General features: G+C 41.6%; 1 protein-coding gene across 2 annotated transcripts in view; it reads right to left on the bottom strand.

The window, feature by feature from the left end:
* LOC109433216 (anoctamin-4) overlaps nucleotides 1-17,455 on the bottom strand; it is a 133,551-nt gene that overhangs the window by 35,814 nt on the left and 80,282 nt on the right. The gene's annotated exons all lie outside the window — the stretch shown is intronic.

The following is a 17,455-nucleotide window of genomic DNA, read 5'->3' as shown; positions in this document are numbered from 1 at the left end:
CCTGATTTTTCTCCGATTTCACCAACACAAGCACCACTAGAGATGGTGCGACGATTCCGAGCTCCCATTGGAAGTTGGTGGCGCGTTTTACTGTGAAAGCAACATACAATATTTCCTAGCCCTTTCCTAGGCCCAGAACTATTTTGTGGGGCCTCAGAATATGCCCTCAAACTAGAACTGAAGAACTGGGAAAAAATATGATAAAGAAGTTTGGAAAACACGGTAACAGCACGACAATCTAAATCTAAAAGATTTAGGGCCGATTCTCGGCTTAACTCGTAAGCCAGGCTTACCCACATATTTAAACCTGGCTTAACGCCTAAGCCAGGGTGAAGAAATTGGCCCTTAGGGTATTGGTTCCCTTCTTAACAAAGGATTGAAGCGCTGTTTGTTTTGTTTCTTATTTTCTTTTAGTTTCTTAAAACTTCTCGCTACTGTTTCTGCTTGTTTTTGTTTTCAATAATTGCAACTCATCAAAGTATTTGTTCGGTCGATGAAACACTGACATACTACCACTCGAATGCTGACCGCTAGTTAAGTCGGTCGAGCTGTTCTGCGTTGCCACAACACCTACTAAACTACTTATGCAGAGTAGGTTCTATGCGATTTTCGTTCAATTTATGCAATTTTGTGAGTGGAAAATGTTTGGCATGATTATATGTGCAAAATATGGTAAATTTATAAATTTACACAGATCGAAAAAAGAGTGTAAAATTCTGTGACATATGATGCACATGATTGGAGCGTGGGATATCACAGAAGTTTACATGACATGTCATGTAAAAGTCATCAAATATCATGTAAACTTTCATTATATGTCATGTAATTCAGCATGACTCTGTGTGTTTACATGACATATAACACAAATTTACATGATATTTCATGTAAACCATCATAACACTAAGTTTACATGACTAAACTGAAGTTTACATGACGTGTAAATCTCTTTATTTTTATCTGTGTAGTCAACTCCATAAACAGATGTTTCATGTTTTTTGTAGTAAACAAATTAACCCTAACAAGATTGCGTATTAAATGTTCATATTTTAGTGTTCTCACAAAATATTTTGAAATCATTTCATCCAATTTTCTTTGAGATACAGAGTATTGAAATTTTGTATAATAAACTATCAAGCTTTACTAAAAGTTCCATAGCTTGCAGAAATCTTATTCAATCTCGCTCAAAATTTGACGAACGGATACGTGGTTTTTGGTTGGTCAAAATTTTCGCGTTTTTGATTGACGTATAAAAAAGTTATGAAAATTTGCAAAGCAAAGCCAAGATAACCGAACACATCGTTTTTGCTACTCTGTGATTGTCTAGAACAATCAAAGTTGCACAGAGAACCAATGAATCCACAGCATCCCCACAGTTGTCTCGGGAAGGAGTATTTGTTAGTAGGGCAGGGTAAGCTTGGAGCCACCTTTGGTAGGTGATATGATCCACTAGTTATATTAAAATACACTTCGCGGTCTTCATCATGATTATGAATAGTAAGGCTAATCCACATACGTCAATGGTCGTTCAATATTAAACGCGCCAGCGCATTGATCGTTTACGGCAGACGTTCGATAACTGCAACATGTTTACGTTTCAGTTAGCGAACAACATTCAATAACTGCAACGTCAGATAGGTGTCAACAACCCATCAATTGACATTAAGGACAGACTTAATAGAATCCCAAAATGGCCGCCACAATGGCCGACTTTGGCACCTACTCACGATTGCGAGGGCACAAATCTCTTCGTAAACTGTAACCGTCGGTTCCATATTTCACTTGTAGCTCCACCACAAGATTAGTTTTCCCTCGAATTTTCCTTAAATACCTTTTTCCCGATTATTGTCCCAAAATATTCATGCCATAATAACACGCCCTTTTCAAATATTTCGCCCACTAACACTATGAGGGAGCAGTGGCTACACTTAGCGGCTCGATGAGTGTAGAGCGTTTCTCCTCTCTCATGTTCCACACTGGTTGGGTGACAACCTACTCGTATAACAGTTTGAGCTGTCAGGCCAAAACATAACTGGGTCAATCGTTATTCACTCACAGATGGAGCCAGCAAAAATAGGGTGTTCGTTCATGTTTCCGGCATTAAAGGTGCATACAATGTAATTTTATGTTACTTGTGTGAAGAATGTTAAATGTATGTTTGACTCGTCTATAAAAAGCTCAGAGCTTCCTCTCCGACTTTCTTTTCCGATCGTGATATTTGAACAGAGTAGTAGTGCGCGCGTGTGTAGATTGTAGAGTTTGTCAAATCAATTGTTAGTAACGATTAGTGCAAATGTAAAACGGTCTAAAACATGCAAATATTAGTACGTTACTATTACGTTAAAGTGTGTGAAGAAACCATAGAAAAAGGTCCATCAATTGAGCGGTCTGTAGTTAGCCTCCATTTAGCCTCCAAAAATAATTTGCTGTTGTAGGGTTTTTGGAGGCTAACTACAAATCGTTGGAGGCTAACTTTTTGGGGCATTGTAGGGCAAAACCAAGGACGTCAATCGAAAGATCAGCTCATTTCTAATCGGAAAACATATAAAAACTTTGAATTTTTCTTAAAAATAACGAGTTACAAACGAAAAACATTTTTTCCATAGTAACTTGCATGCAAGTTTGGAGGCTAACTACAAATCGTTGGAGGCTAACTGTTTGGGGCTTTTTGGGGCAAAACCGAGTACGCCAGTCGGAAGATTGGATAATTTCCAATTAGAAAACATATAAAAACTTTTAATTTATCTTATTTTTTTCCAATTATAGAAGAAAAAACCAAAATTTCGTTAGGCACTGACATGCAAAATTGGAGGCTAACTACAGAAATTAGGAAAATCTTTAGAGGTTCAGGTTTTGGCTAACTTAAAGGTCATAATCGACCCACAAGGAGTTAGCTGGGACCCTAACGAAGCGATTGAGACTGACTAATTGAAAATCCGTATTGGTTTACTAAAAAATTTCAATCAAATACGGATTTTGCAATTTTGTTCGTAGATTGATCTGATTTTCAAGCACAAGCCCCCACAAAAGTTTGGAGGCTAAGGTTTTGGCAAACCGAAAGGTCACAACCCGCATATTGGGAGTTAGCTGGGACCCTAAGGAATCGTTTGCGCCCAAGTATTTGAAAATCCGTGTTGGTTTACTAAAAAAATTCCATGAAATACGGATTTTGCAATTTTGTTCGTAGATTGATCTGATTTTCAAGCACAAGCCCCCACAAAAGTTTGGAGGCTAAGGTTTTGGCAAACCGAAAGGTCACAACCCGCATATTGGGAGTTAGCTGGGACCCTAAGGAAGCGTTTGCGCCCAAGTATTCGAAAATCTGTGTTGGTTTACAAAACAAATATCATGAAATACGGATTTCGCAATTTTGTTCGTAGATTGATCTGATTTTCAAGCACAAGCCCCCACAAAAGTTTGGAGGCTAAGGTTTTGGCAAACCGAAAGGTCACAACCCGCATATTGGGAGTTAGCTGGGACCCTAAGGAAGCGTTTGCGCCCAAGTATTTGAAAATCCGTGTTGGTTTACAAAAAAAATTTCATGAAATACGGATTTCGCAATTTTGTTCGTAGATTGATCTGATTTTCAAGCACAAGCCCCCACAAAAGTTTGGAGGCTAAGGTTTTGGCAAACCGAAAGGTCACAACCCGCATATTGGGAGTTAGCTGGGACCCTAAGGAATCGTTTGCGCCCAAGTATTTGAAAATCCGTGTTGGTTTACTAAAAAAATTTCATGAAATACGGATTTTGCAATTTTGTTCGTAGATTGATCTGATTTTCAAGCACAAGCCCCCACAAAAGTTTGGAGGCTAAGGTTTTGGCAAACCGAAAGGTCACAACCCGCATATTGGGAGTTAGCTGGGACCCAAAGGAATCGTTTGCGCCCAAGTATTTGAAAATCCGTGTTGGTTTACTAAAAAATTTCAATCAAATACGGATTTTGCAATTTTGTTCGTAGATTGATCTGATTTTCAAGCACAAGCCCCCACAAAAGTTTGGAGGCTAAGGTTTTGGCAAACCGAAAGGTCACAACCCGTATATTAGGAGTTAGCTGGGACCCAAAGGAACCGTTTGCGCCCAAGTATTTGAAAATCCGTGTTGGTTTACTAAAAAAATTTAATGAAATACGGATTTTGCAATTTTGTTCGTAGATTGATCTGATTTTCAAGCACAAGCCCCCACAAAAGTTTGGAGGCTAAGGTTTTGGCAAACCGAAAGGTCACAACCCGCATATTGGGAGTTAGCTGGGACCCTAAGGAATCGTTTGCGCCCAAGTATTTGAAAATCCGTGTTGGTTTACTAAAAAATTTCAATCAATTATGGATTTTGCAATTTTGTTCGTAGATTGATCTGATTTTCAAGCACAAGCCCCCACAAAAGTTTGGAGGCTAAGGTTTTGGCAAACCGAAAGGTCACAACCCGCATATTGGGAGTTAGCTGAGACCCTAAGGAAGCGTTTGCGCCCAAGTATTTGAAAATCCGTGTTGGTTTACTAAAAAAATTTCATGAAATACGGATTTCGCAATTTTGTTCGTAGATTGATCTGATTTTCAAGCACAAGCCCCCACAAAAGTTTGGAGGCTAAGGTTTTGGCAAACCGAAAGGTCACAACCCGCATATTGGGAGTTAGCTGGGACCCTAAGGAATCGTTTGCGCCCAAGTATTTGAAAATCCGTGTTGGTTTACTAAAAAAATTTCATGAAATACGGATTTTGCAATTTTGTTCGTAGATTGATCTGATTTTCAAGCACAAGCCCCCACAAAAGTTTGGAGGCTAAGGTTTTGGCAAACCGAAAGGTCACAACCCGCATATTGGGAGTTAGCTGGGACCCTAAGGAAGCGTTTGCGCCCAAGTATTTGAAAATCTGTGTTGGTTTACTAAAAAAATTTACGGATTTCGCAATTTTGTTCGTAGATTGATCTGATTTTCAAGCACAAGCCCCCACAAAAGTTTGGAGGCTAAGGTTTTGGCAAACCGAAAGGTCACAACCCGCATATTGGGAGTTAGCTGGGACCCAAAGGAATCGTTTGCGCCCAAGTATTTGAAAATCCGTGTTTGTTTACTAAAAAATTTCAATCAAATACGGATTTTGCAATTTTGTTCGTAGATTGATCTGATTTTCAAGCACAAGCCCCCACAAAAGTTTGGAGGCTAAGGTTTTGGCAAACCGAAAGGTCACAACCCGCATATTGGGAGTTAGCTGGGACCCTAAGGAATCGTTTGCGCCCAAGTATTTGAAAATCCGTGTTGGTTTACTAAAAAAATTTCATGAAATACGGATTTTGCAATTTTGTTCGTAGATTGATCTGATTTTCAAGCACAAGCCCCCACAAAAGTTTGGAGGCTAAGGTTTTGGCAAACCGAAAGGTCACAACCCGCATATTGGGAGTTAGCTGAGACCCTAAGGAAGCGTTTGCGCCCAAGTATTTGAAAATCCGTGTTGGTTTACTAAAAAAATTTCATGAAATACGGATTTCGCAATTTTGTTCGTAGATTGATCTGATTTTCAAGCACAAGCCCCCACAAAAGTTTGGAGGCTAAGGTTTTGGCAAACCGAAAGGTCACAACCCGCATATTGGGAGTTAGCTGGGACCCTAAGGAATCGTTTGCGCCCAAGTATTTGAAAATCCGTGTTGGTTTACTAAAAAAATTTCATGAAATACGGATTTTGCAATTTTGTTCGTAGATTGATCTGATTTTCAAGCACAAGCCCCCACAAAAGTTTGGAGGCTAAGGTTTTGGCAAACCGAAAGGTCACAACCCGCATATTGGGAGTTAGCTGGGACCCTAAGGAAGCGTTTGCGCCCAAGTATTTGAAAATCTGTGTTGGTTTACTAAAAAAATTTACGGATTTCGCAATTTTGTTCGTAGATTGATCTGATTTTCAAGCACAAGCCCCCACAAAAGTTTGGAGGCTAAGGTTTTGGCAAACCGAAAGGTCACAACCCGCATATTGGGAGTTAGCTGGGACCCAAAGGAATCGTTTGCGCCCAAGTATTTGAAAATCCGTGTTTGTTTACTAAAAAATTTCAATCAAATACGGATTTTGCAATTTTGTTCGTAGATTGATCTGATTTTCAAGCACAAGCCCCCACAAAAGTTTGGAGGCTAAGGTTTTGGCAAACCGAAAGGTCACAACCCGCATATTGGGAGTTAGCTGGGACCCTAAGGAAGCGTTTGCGCCCAAGTATTTGAAAATCCGTGTTGGTTTACTAAAAAATTTCATGAAATACGGATTTTGCAATTTTGTTCGTGGATTGATCTGATTTTCAAGCACAAGCCCCCACAAAAGTTTGGAGGCTAAGGTTTTGGCAAACCGAAAGGTCACAACCCGCATATTGGGAGTTAGCTGGGACCTTAAGGAATCGTTTGCGCCCAAGTATTTGAAAATCCGTGTTGGTTTACTAAAAAATTTCAATCAAATACGGATTTTGCAATTTTGTTCGTAGATTGATCTGATTTTCAAGCACAAGCCCCCACAAAAGTTTGGAGGCTAAGGTTTTGGCAAACCGAAAGGTCACAACCCGCATATTAGGAGTTAGCTGGAACCCAAAGGAAGCGTTTGCGCCCAAGTATTTGAAAATCCGTGTTGGTTTACTAAAAAAATTTCATGAAATACGGATTTTTGCAATTTTGTTCGTGGATTGATCTGATTTTCAAGCACAAGCCCCCACAAAAGTTTGGAGGCTAAGGTTTTGGCAAACCGAAAGGTCACAACCCGCATATTGGGAGTTAGCTGGGACCCTAAGGAAGCGTTTGCGCCCAAGTATTTGAAAATCCGTGTTGGTTTACAAAAAAAATTCATGAAATACGGATTTCGCAATTTTGTTCGTAGATTGATCTGATTTTCAAGCACAAGCCCCCACAAAAGTTTGGAGGCTAAGGTTTTGGCAAACCGAAAGGTCACAACCCGCATATTGGGAGTTAGCTGGGACCCTAAGGAAGCGTTTGCGCCCAAGTATTTGAAAATCCGTGTTGGTTTACAAAAAAAATTCATGAAATACGGATTTCGCAATTTTGTTCGTAGATTGATCTGATTTTCAAGCACAAGCCCCCACAAAAGTTTGGAGGCTAAGGTTTTGGCAAACCGAAAGGTCACAACCCGCATATTGGGAGTTAGCTGGGACCCTAAGGAATCGTTTGCGCCCAAGTATTTGAAAATCCGTGTTGGTTTACTAAAAAAATTTCATGAAATACGGATTTTGCAATTTTGTTCGTAGATTGATCTGATTTTCAAGCACAAGCCCCCACAAAAGTTTGGAGGCTAAGGTTTTGGCAAACCGAAAGGTCACAACCCGCATATTGGGAGTTAGCTGGGACCCAAAGGAATCGTTTGCGCCCAAGTATTTGAAAATCCGTGTTGGTTTACTAAAAAATTTCAATCAAATACGGATTTTGCAATTTTGTTCGTAGATTGATCTGATTTTCAAGCACAAGCCCCCACAAAAGTTTGGAGGCTAAGGTTTTGGCAAACCGAAAGGTCACAACCCGTATATTAGGAGTTAGCTGGGACCCAAAGGAACCGTTTGCGCCCAAGTATTTGAAAATCCGTGTTGGTTTACTAAAAAAATTTAATGAAATACGGATTTTGCAATTTTGTTCGTAGATTGATCTGATTTTCAAGCACAAGCCCCCACAAAAGTTTGGAGGCTAAGGTTTTGGCAAACCGAAAGGTCACAACCCGCATATTGGGAGTTAGGTGGGACCCAAAGGAATCGTTTGCGCCCAAGTATTTGAAAATCCGTGTTGGTTTACTAAACAATTTCAATCAAATACGGATTTTGCAATTTTGTTCGTAGATTGATCTGATTTTCAAGCACAAGCCCCCACAAAAGTTTGGAGGCTAAGGTTTTGGCAAACCGAAAGGTCACAACCCGCATATTGGGAGTTAGCTGGGACCCTAAGGAATCGTTTGCGCCCAAGTATTTGAAAATCCGTGTTGGTTTACTAAAAAATTTCAATCAAATACGGATTTTGCAATTTTGTTCGTAGATTGATCTGATTTTCAAGCACAAGCCCCCACAAAAGTTTGGAGGCTAAGGTTTTGGCAAACCGAAAGGTCACAACCCGCATATTGGGAGTTAGCTGAGACCCTAAGGAAGCGTTTGCGCCCAAGTATTTGAAAATCCGTGTTGGTTTACTAAAAAAATTCATGAAATACGGATTTCGCAATTTTGTTCGTAGATTGATCTGATTTTCAAGCACAAGCCCACACAAAAGTTTGGAGGCTAAGGTTTTGGCAAACCGAAAGGTCACAACCCGCATATTGGGAGTTAGCTGGGACCCTAAGGAATCGTTTGCGCCCAAGTATTTGAAAATCCGTGTTGGTTTACTAAAAAAATTCATGAAATACGGATTTTGCAATTTTGTTCGTAGATTGATCTGATTTTCAAGCACAAGCCCCCACAAAAGTTTGGAGGCTAAGGTTTTGGCAAACCGAAAGGTCACAACCCGCATATTGGGAGTTAGCTGGGACCCTAAGGAAGCGTTTGCGCCCAAGTATTTGAAAATCTGTGTTGGTTTACTAAAAAAATTTACGGATTTCGCAATTTTGTTCGTAGATTGATCTGATTTTCAAGCACAAGCCCCCACAAAAGTTTGGAGGCTAAGGTTTTGGCAAACCGAAAGGTCACAACCCGCATATTGGGAGTTAGTTGGGACCCAAAGGAATCGTTTGCGCCCAAGTATTTGAAAATCCGTGTTGGTTTACTAAAAAATTTCAATCAAATACGGATTTTGCAATTTTGTTCGTAGATTGATCTGATTTTCAAGCACAAGCCCCCACAAAAGTTTGGAGGCTAAGGTTTTGGCAAACCGAAAGGTCACAACCCGCATATTGGGAGTTAGCTGGGACCCTAAGGAAGCGTTTGCGCCCAAGTATTTGAAAATCTGTGTTGGTTTACTAAAAAAATTTACGGATTTCGCAATTTTGTTCGTAGATTGATCTGATTTTCAAGCACAAGCCCCCACAAAAGTTTGGAGGCTAAGGTTTTGGCAAACCGAAAGGTCACAACCCGCATATTGGGAGTTAGCTGGGACCCAAAGGAATCGTTTGCGCCCAAGTATTTGAAAATCCGTGTTTGTTTACTAAAAAATTTCAATCAAATACGGATTTTGCAATTTTGTTCGTAGATTGATCTGATTTTCAAGCACAAGCCCCCACAAAAGTTTGGAGGCTAAGGTTTTGGCAAACCGAAAGGTCACAACCCGCATATTGGGAGTTAGCTGGGACCCAAAGGAATCGTTTGCGCCCAAGTATTTGAAAATCCGTGTTGGTTTACTAAACAATTTCAATCAAATACGGATTTTGCAATTTTGTTCGTAGATTGATCTGATTTTCAAGCACAAGCCCCCACAAAAGTTTGGAGGCTAAGGTTTTGGCAAACCGAAAGGTCACAACCCGCATATTGGGAGTTAGCTGGGACCCTAAGGAATCGTTTGCGCCCAAGTATTTGAAAATCCGTGTTGGTTTACTAAAAAATTTCAATCAAATACGGATTTTGCAATTTTGTTCGTAGATTGATCTGATTTTCAAGCACAAGCCCCCACAAAAGTTTGGAGGCTAAGGTTTTGGCAAACCGAAAGGTCACAACCCGCATATTGGGAGTTAGCTGAGACCCTAAGGAAGCGTTTGCGCCCAAGTATTTGAAAATCCGTGTTGGTTTACTAAAAAAATTCATGAAATACGGATTTCGCAATTTTGTTCGTAGATTGATCTGATTTTCAAGCACAAGCCCCCACAAAAGTTTGGAGGCTAAGGTTTTGGCAAACCGAAAGGTCACAACCCGCATATTGGGAGTTAGCTGGGACCCTAAGGAATCGTTTGCGCCCAAGTATTTGAAAATCCGTGTTGGTTTACTAAAAAAATTCATGAAATACGGATTTTGCAATTTTGTTCGTAGATTGATCTGATTTTCAAGCACAAGCCCCCACAAAAGTTTGGAGGCTAAGGTTTTGGCAAACCGAAAGGTCACAACCCGCATATTGGGAGTTAGCTGGGACCCTAAGGAAGTGTTTGCGCCCAAGTATTTGAAAATCTGTGTTGGTTTACTAAAAAAATTTACGGATTTCGCAATTTTGTTCGTAGATTGATCTGATTTTCAAGCACAAGCCCCCACAAAAGTTTGGAGGCTAAGGTTTTGGCAAACCTAAAGGTCACAACCCGCATATTGGGAGTTAGTTGGGACCCAAAGGAATCGTTTGCGCCCAAGTATTTGAAAATCCGTGTTGGTTTACTAAAAAATTTCAATCAAATACGGATTTTGCAATTTTGTTCGTAGATTGATCTGATTTTCAAGCACAAGCCCCCACAAAAGTGTAACCGGTTGGTTCCAATTCTTAGGTTTTCGTGTGTATGAGTCTATGTTTGTAGAAAATTCACGTTTTTAGATTATAAATAACAGCAGGTACACCCTAGCGAGAACTATGTACCGTGCTCAATAAGAAAACGTTGCTAAAGGGTTGTAAAGAAAGCTCCCATGAAAAGAGCGCTAAGATGGCAGAATCTAATAGGGAAATTAAGAGATGAGTGCTCATGGGCGCAGCCATCTTCACTTTTAGAAGATTTGGCCAGAAAAGAAACAGGTGTCCGTGTGTTAAGACTCGTGTAGTGCAGTGCTCATAGAATAACCCCCCCCCCCCTTTGAGGGGCGGGAATTGGGATGCTAGCCTGCCTCCGTTCAGGTAATTGGGTCCGGTATTCACCTTTTGACCACCCTGACGGAAACCTCTAATTCCTTTGTAACAGGACCTCGTATCCGTTTTAATAGAACGGTCAACACACGGCGGCTCGGAAGTCAATATGGCTTCCGAGCCTAATAGCCAAGGATTCGCCATCGTCCATTCAGGACGATCTCCTCAGGCCAGTGGCCTTAAGTGTCAAGGAGGAGTTCCCCTCTCGGCCGTCCAAGGTGGCCATGCCACGGCCGGCCGATCGTGTCTACGAGGGAAGACGCCTGATCGCCCGACACCACCCAGCAACGCCCGCTGGTCCCTGCCGGTAGAGTACCGGCCTAAGCCCGACAAATACTGCCATTCACCGTTCCCAAGCTGCCCCGGCGGCGAAATACCGGCCACACGGTATTGCAGGAGCAGCCGTGTGGGCCAAAGCGACGAAGCGAAGAAGCATCTACAGCAACGGTAGTGAGTACACCTTCCATTGTCCACGTCTCGCTTACACGCCACACAAAAATGTACACCCACACCCACACGACACACTAGGTTTTAAATAAATTGTTTAAAAATGTGAAAGTTCCTTGGTTTTTCATACGTTGTCGCGAAGCCCCTCCGATTACCAAGTAGCATGCCGGCCCTGAGACCCAGCTCGAGGGGTCTCATGCTACTGAGCTTGTCCCGGGAGTAATTGGGAGCCACTGTGGCTGCGGAGCAGCCCTGTAAGTCTCCGTGGTTACAATTGGCGCCCCCAACGTAAATTTCGTGAAAGGTAATCGGAGGATCGGTTAGTATGAAAATCTAAGGATTTTCCAACGGGAGGTGGCAGGGATCCGTGCTTAGCACGAATGCCTAAAACCGCACACTGGAAGCGAACCCGATTAGGATTTTTAAAAGCATGAATGATTTAAAAAAAGAGGTCCTGAACGAGAGGACTATTTACCGAAATCTTCTCGGTTCAAAGTTTTAATTTGTCGTGTTCGTCCAAAATTTGACAATTTTTAAAATTATAATACGACTATACTTACTATACATACCTGTGATAATACTTACCAAAATCAAACTTACCTGTGATATTTTAGAAAGTTAAGGAAAAGCAGCACACTCATACTTACCTGTCACTAATTGACAGAGACAGATTGGTAAATTTCTTCAACAAATTCTATTAGACAATTTTGCCCAGACCAGAAGGGTCTTGTGGCGCGTAAATCCATGTAAATGTCTTTATTTTTCTCAATGAGAACATACACAATGTATTTCCGGAACAGCCTAGTAATGGACCAGGCAGGAAGCCGGGAGCGGAATGCATGAGCTGGCGAGGAGTCATCCGTTTAGGTCCTCGGAGCTCAGTGCGCAAATTCCACCCATAATTCCACCGCTGAGGTCCCTACGCCTGCTGGGAAATCATTGAGGGTATCGTTCTGCAAAGAGAAATAAAGAGAAACATTATTAGTGGGAAAGGTGTCATAAAATTTTCGTGGAAAATTTGTGAATAACGACAACTTTCCACTTTATTGGATTGTGGATCAACGTATCACAATCAAAAGTTTCTGTTGCAGGAACTGGGGAGTTAAACCAGCACTCATTATGGTCAGACTGGTAACCAAACCCCCACTAGTCAACCATTGTTGACCCGTGAGTCAGTTTTGCGATCACTGGTTGTGATCGATTGCGTTTTTAATTGATTAGTTATGTGCACTTTAATCATCGTAATTTACTCACCTGCAGTGCATCTTGCATCATGCAAGATGGCTCGCACGGATTTCCCGGGATTTACAGGGTTTACTGCAGGCAAATCTTCGCCATGAAGATTTTGCTCTGGCAGCAAAACACCCAACCCTCTTTGGGATGTTATCCCACCGCCGACACCAACACACCTAGAAGAAATACATAATCGAATTAGATTCGTTATGTTTTAATTCATTGATTACTTACCCGATTGTTTCATTGAAAATTTGGCCCATTTTCAATGAAAATCGAACTAAAATCGTTCAACATATCGCCAAGATCACTGTAAACAAAAACATTGATCATGCCGATATGTTTGACGTCTGATCGTTTCCCGAAGAGTGACGTTTCGCGATCTGTCACCGATGATCGATCGTCGATCGATTCATCGATCAATGTGACATTTTGCCCGCCGGTGAATCCCGCCTTCGCAAGAGGTACACTGAAGCGAAAGATCGAATACGATCTAAATGTATATAATGTAAATAGGGTTGTAAAATTGTTTTGCTGCGATTTTTGTAAAAATGTAAATATGTTTGTTTGCCCATGTTTCGGGACTATTTTTGTTATTTATTATTGATTAAATGTTTTGGTAGTGCACGTTTTAATTTATTATTTTATTCTTTTCTGTACTAATTTATTATTTTAATTTGTATGTATTGTAGTGTATGGTATTATTATGATTTCGCGCGATTAGTGTAAATATTTATTTTGTTTGTTTTTATTGTTGGTATTGTTTGTTACACTTCCACAATACCGTTTGAGCCGAGGGTGATTTGGTAAACAAAATAAAAAAAATGCAAATCACTTCGTGCTTTTACATTTTTTTCATCGGGGTAAGTGGATAGTGTAACCGGTTGGTTCCAATTCTTAGGTTTTCGTGTGTATGAGTCTATGTTTGTAGAAAATTCACGTTTTTAGATTATAAATAACAGCAGGTACACCCTAGCGAGAACTATGTACCGTGCTCAATAAGAAAACGTTGCTAAAGGGTTGTAAAGAAAGCTCCCATGAAAAGAGCGCTAAGATGGCAGAATCTAATAGGGAAATTAAGAGATGAGTGCTCATGGGCGCAGCCATCTTCACTTTTAGAAGATTTGGCCAGAAAAGAAACAGGTGTCCGTGTGTTAAGACTCGTGTAGTGCAGTGCTCATAGAATAACCCCCCCCCCCCCTTTGAGGGGCGGGAATTGGGATGCTAGCCTGCCTCCGTTCAGGTAATTGGGTCCGGTATTCACCTTTTGACCACCCTGACGGAAACCTCTAATTCCTTTGTAACAGGACCTCGTATCCGTTTTAATAGAACGGTCAACACACGGCGGCTCGGAAGTCAATATGGCTTCCGAGCCTAATAGCCAAGGATTCGCCATCGTCCATTCAGGACGATCTCCTCAGGCCAGTGGCCTTAAGTGTCAAGGAGGAGTTCCCCTCTCGGCCGTCCAAGGTGGCCATGCCACGGCCGGCCGATCGTGTCTACGAGGGAAGACGCCTGATCGCCCGACACCACCCAGCAACGCCCGCTGGTCCCTGCCGGTAGAGTACCGGCCTAAGCCCGACAAATACTGCCATTCACCGTTCCCAAGCTGCCCCGGCGGCGAAATACCGGCCACACGGTATTGCAGGAGCAGCCGTGTGGGCCAAAGCGACGAAGCGAAGAAGCATCTACAGCAACGGTAGTGAGTACACCTTCCATTGTCCACGTCTCGCTTACACGCCACACAAAAATGTACACCCACACCCACACGACACACTAGGAACCTTTAATAAATTGTTTTAAGAATGTGAATCCTCTTTGGTTTTCATACTTTGTCCGCGAAGCCCCTCCGATTACCGAGTAGCATGCCGGCCCTGAGACCCAGCTCGAGGGGTCTCATGCTACTGAGCTTGAAACCGGGAGTAATTGGGAGCCACTGTGGCTGCGGAGCAGCCCCATAAGTCTCCGTAGTTACAAAAGTTTGGAGGCTAAGGTTTTGGCAAACCGAAAGGTCACAACCCGCATATTGGGAGTTAGCTGGGACCCTAAGGAAGCGTTTGCGCCCAAGTATTTGAAAATCTGTGTTGGTTTACTAAAAAAATTTACGGATTTCGCAATTTTGTTCGTAGATTGATCTGATTTTCAAGCACAAGCCCCCACAAAAGTTTGGAGGCTAAGGTTTTGGCAAACCGAAAGGTCACAACCCGCATATTGGGAGTTAGCTGGGACCCAAAGGAATCGTTTGCGCCCAAGTATTTGAAAATCCGTGTTTGTTTACTAAAAAATTTCAATCAAATACGGATTTTGCAATTTTGTTCGTAGATTGATCTGATTTTCAAGCACAAGCCCCCACAAAAGTTTGGAGGCTAAGGTTTTGGCAAACCGAAAGGTCACAACCCGCATATTGGGAGTTAGCTGGGACCCTAAGGAATCGTTTGCGCCCAAGTATTTGAAAATCCGTGTTGGTTTACTAAAAAAATTTCATGAAATACGGATTTTGCAATTTTGTTCGTAGATTGATCTGATTTTCAAGCACAAGCCCCCACAAAAGTTTGGAGGCTAAGGTTTTGGCAAACCGAAAGGTCACAACCCGCATATTGGGAGTTAGCTGGGACCCTAAGGAAGCGTTTGCGCCGAAGTATTTGAAAATCTGTGTTGGTTTACAAAAAAAATATCATGAAATACGGATTTCGCAATTTTGTTCGTAGATTGATCTGATTTTCAAGCACAAGCCCCCACAAAAGTTTGGAGGCTAAGGTTTTGGGCAAACCGAAAGGTCACAACCCGCATATTAGGAGTTAGCTGGGACCCAAAGGAAGCGTTTGCGCCCAAGTATTTGAAAATCCGTGTTGGTTTACTAAAAAATTTCATGAAATACGGATTTTGCAATTTTGTTCGTAGATTGATCTGATTTTCAAGCACAAGCCCCCACAAATGTTTGGAGGCTAAGGTTTTGGCAAACCGAAAGGTCACAACCCGCATATTGGGAGTTAGCTGGGACCCTAAGGAAGCGTTTGCGCCCAAGTATTTGAAAATCCGTGTTGGTTTACAAAAAAAAATTCATGAAATACGGATTTCGCAATTTTGTTCGTAGATTGATCTGATTTTCAAGCACAAGCCCCCACAAAAGTTTGGAGGCTAAGGTTTTGGCAAACCGAAAGGTCACAACCCGCATATTGGGAGTTAGCTGGGACCCTAAGGAATCGTTTGCGCCCAAGTATTTGAAAATCCGTGTTGGTTTACTAAAAAATTTCATGAAATACGGATTTTTGCAATTTTGTTCGTGGATTGATCTGATTTTCAAGCACAAGCCCCCACAAAAGTTTGGAGGCTAAGGTTTTGGCAAACCGAAAGGTCACAACCCGCATATTGGGAGTTAGCTGGGACCCTAAGGAAGCGTTTGCGCCCAAGTATTTGAAAATCCGTGTTGGTTTACAAAAAAAATTCATGAAATACGGATTTCGCAATTTTGTTCGTAGATTGATCTGATTTTCAAGCACAAGCCCCCACAAAAGTTTGGAGGCTAAGGTTTTGGCAAACCGAAAGGTCGCAACCCGCATATTGGGAGTTAGCTGGGACACTAAGCAAGCGTTTGCGCCCAAGTATTTGAAAATCCGTGTTGGTTTACAAAAAAAATTCATGAAATACGGATTTCGCAATTTTGTTCGTAGATTGATCTGATTTTCAAGCACAAGCCCCCACAATAGTTTGGAGGCTAAGGTTTTGGCAAACCGAAAGGTCACAACCCGCATATTGGGAGTTAGCTGGGACACTAAGCAAGCGTTTGCGCCCAAGTATTTGAAAATCCGTGTTGGTTTACAAAAAAAATTCATGAAATACGGATTTCGCAATTTTGTTCGTAGATTGATCTGATTTTCAAGCACAAGCCCCCACAAAAGTTTGGAGGCTAAGGTTTTGGCAAACCGAAAGGTCGCAACCCGCATATTGGGAGTTAGCTGGGACACTAAGCAAGCGTTTGCGCCCAAGTATTTGAAAATCCGTGTTGGTTTACAAAAAAAATTCATGAAATACGGATTTTGCAATTTTGTTCGTAGATTGATCTGATTTTCAAGCACAAGCCCCCACAAAAGTTTGGAGGCTAAGGTTTTGGCAAACCGAAAGGTCACAACCCGCATATTGGGAGTTAGCTGGGACCCTAAGGAATCGTTTGCGCCCAAGTATTAGAAAATCCGTGTTGGTTTACTAAAAAATTTCAATCAAATACGGATTTTGCAATTTTGTTCGTAGATTGATCTGATTTTCAAGCACAAGCCCCCACAAAAGTTTGGAGGCTAAGGTTTTGGCAAACCGAAAGGTCACAACCCGCATATTAGGAGTTAGCTGGAACCCAAAGGAAGCGTTTGCGCCCAAGTATTTGAAAATCCGTGTTGGTTTACTAAAAAAATTTCATGAAATACGGATTTTTGCAATTTTGTTCGTGGATTGATCTGATTTTCAAGCACAAGCCCCCACAAAAGTTTGGAGGCTAAGGTTTTGGCAAACCGAAAGGTCACAACCCGCATATTGGGAGTTAGCTGGGACCCTAAGGAAGCGATTGCTCCTAAGTATTTGAAAATCCGTGTTGGTTTACTAAAAAAAATCATGAAATACGGATTTTGCAATTTTGTTCGTAGATTAATCTGATTTTCAAGCACAAGCCCCCACAAAAGTTTGGAGGCTAAGGTTTTGGCAAACCGCAAGGTCACAAACCGCATATTGGGAGTTAGCTGGGACCCTAAGGAATCGTTTGCGCCCAAGTATTTGAAAATCCGTGTTGGTTTACTAAAAAAAATCATGAAATACGGATTTTGCAATTTTGTTCGTAGATTAATCAGATTTTCAAGCACAAGCCCCCACAAAAGTTTGGAGGCTAAGGTTTTGGCAAACCGAAAGGTCACAACCCGCATATTGGGAGTTAGCTGGGACCCAAAGGAAGCGTTTGCGCCCAAGTATTTGAAAATCCGTGTTGGTTTACTAAACAAATTTCATGGAATACGGATTTCGCAATTTTGTTCGTAGATTAATCAGATTTTCAAGCACAAGCTCCCACAAAAGTTTGGAGGCTAAGGTTTTGGCAAACGGAA

This window comes from Aedes albopictus, chromosome 3 (genome assembly GCF_035046485.1).
Source record: "Aedes albopictus strain Foshan chromosome 3, AalbF5, whole genome shotgun sequence".
Classification (NCBI taxonomy): domain Eukaryota; kingdom Metazoa; phylum Arthropoda; class Insecta; order Diptera; family Culicidae; genus Aedes; species Aedes albopictus.
Note: the sequence above shows the minus strand (reverse complement) of the source record. Positions and strands in the feature narration are given on the sequence as shown.